This window comes from Octopus bimaculoides, chromosome 6, assembly GCF_001194135.2.
Source record: "Octopus bimaculoides isolate UCB-OBI-ISO-001 chromosome 6, ASM119413v2, whole genome shotgun sequence".
Taxonomy (NCBI): domain Eukaryota; kingdom Metazoa; phylum Mollusca; class Cephalopoda; order Octopoda; family Octopodidae; genus Octopus; species Octopus bimaculoides.
Window position 1 is genome coordinate 112,015,163 of NC_068986.1, and position 2,767 is coordinate 112,017,929.

Here is a 2,767-nt window from a genome sequence, read left to right on the forward strand (position 1 = left end):
TATATATATATATATATATATATATATATATATACAATAAAAGAAAATATATAACTTATTGAATATAATAATAATAATTTCATCTCTTTTACCGCGCATATGTGTATGCCGATATATTTCTCATCTCATCTGTTGTCTGACTTCTATTTCAATAACGTTGTGACAGTGTATGTATATGCATATACACATCTCTTGGAGTTTGTATATCATGAAGAATATATGTGTTTGTGTTATTAAACATTAGACAGTGGCTTTACCTTCAGATATCTGATATGAATAACAGCGGCAATATAAAAGCAAGCTTCACTTTAATTAGTAACTGTATCTAAGTTTTGATACCCACTGTGAATCGCCTCTCCCTAGCAATAAAAACTTTAATGATACTCTAAAATATAATTTTGAAGCTATATTTCTTGAAATGTATCTCTAAAAATAGAAATAAAATAAATAAATAAAAACACCCCGGTGAAATATTGTCGAATATCAAAGAATTTCTTTCCGCATTTCATTTGGAGTTTTCATTTCTTTAAGCCATCGTCTTAATTTAACAACGTTTACCAGTTGCGTCTCGGTGTTAATAAACGTCACGGAAAGCTCTTAGTATGGATAATTTATCGACAATTAAACTCCTGCCTCTGACAATAAAATCGCTCGCTCTATCATATCTTAACATTAAGATTTCGTATTCGTGTTGAGAATATCACCGAACTGCCATTACTATCCAGTAGAGCTAATGGCTTCAGCTTTAATATTTAATCTTATCGAGACTGAATTCTATAACAAACTCACGCATGTTTGTCTCATAAGAATGATAACTATTTTCAAAACTTCGAAAGGAATGTCCATCCGCTAAGATGATTTCTTAATTGATTACGGCAGGTATTATCTGTGATGAGACAGCGGTTCCATGTTAATGGCAAAGGAAGTAGTTTAAAGCATATTATAAACAGAATAATCCGTTTAGGAGACTAAATCTCTCGCAAATAATCGAAATAACGGTGGTGCGATAAAGGTATACGTATACATCCATGCGTACATCTACATAAACATACCTGCCTGCATATGCATGCGTATATAAGTTCATACTTATATTCATAAACATACACACCACACATACACGCATGCACATATACATATATTAGTAAATATATATGTATAACTATACCCCAATCTCATATATATATTTCTCTCTTGCGTTTATGCTTCACATACGTAACTACACTTGAAAAGAAATTGAATTATGTTCTGTGTGCGTAGATTACGTTGTACTCTTCAAGGAGAGACACATTGCGATAAAATACCCCAGAAATTTTCAATTGCCAAGATGAAAGTTACATTCATATACCTTTTCTTTAACAGGGCGTTTAAAGATCACAATAGATCTTTACTTCGAAAATGAATCCACCTTCACGTTGTTCATTAGAATCCATTGAAATGTAACATTTTGAACTTAGACGGTGAGTTGAAACCGCGGCAAATAATGAACCTTCATTTCTCATTCTGTTTGTAGCTAATTTCCCAATAATTCGTGTATCATCTTTATCAAGAAACAAGAGGAGAACAAAAAATAAACAAAAACGCGTGTGGTTAAATAAAGACTTAAAGTGTTTGCCAAATTTAAAACAAAAAAAGGACTGTCAGGCGTGGAACGCCTTTTGAATCTATATTTACGTGGCCAAGTTTCAAATATAACGAAAGCACTGAGATTTTAGAAATTAGCAAGATGCTAAGTGGTCTTCTTTGTGATAGCTTAATAACATGTTACACAAAGCCAGCCTGTTTCCTACAAAGGTCACCTTACTCAATTAAAACTTGCACCAGGAAGTGCTGAGACTGGTGTATTCTATATCTGAAACAGGCTGATGTTATGGTTATTTGAAGAAAGACTTTGGGCAGTGTCCCCTCGTTCAGGACCAAGTTGTGAATCAATCAACCACAGCAACAACAAGAGGAATATCAGCGACAGTAATAATAGTATTCAGTTTCGTTGCTCGTATTGTTGTTGTTGTTGTTGTTATAGTAGCGGCATCGGTGGTGGTAATGGTTGGGCTTGAGGTTTAGCCTGAAATCGCCTTTAATCAAGCAGATATAATTGCAAAGATACTTCAGTGAAGCCCCTCCCGGATATTTGTTCCAGCCACACCTGGACAAGCGACTATATCAATTATTGCGCGGTTTTGTGAGCATCATGTTGTGGCTTATAGAACATACGGTTGCTATCTTTCATACCTTCACTGATTCTCGTGTAGTGTCCCCGTAAAATTGTTAATGTATTACTTGTTTCAAAATTTTCCAGCGTCTACATAGATACAACAGAATAGGTATGGACCAATACTCGTTCGCCCATTCTAATACGTGTCTTAAAAGTAAGGCTTGTTATACATTGAACGATATTCTCAAGACTCGTGTAATTTACCATGGAGCTGAACGTTTCAATATAGTTCTACACATAAAACTATGCATATACTCTTTTATTCTTTTGCTTTTACTTATTTCAGTCATTTGAATGCGGCCAACACTAGTGGTCAAAATGATGGTGGGTACAAACACAGAAAAAAAAAAGCACACACACACAAACGCACACACATACACACACATATACGACGGGCTTCTTTCAGTTTCTATCTACCAAATCCACTCTCAAAGTTTTGGTTGGCCCGAAGCTATAGTAGAAGCCATTAGCCCAAGGTTCCACGCATTGGGACTGAACCCGGAACTATGTGACTGGAAAGCAAGCTTCTTACCATAGAGCCATTCTTATAATAGC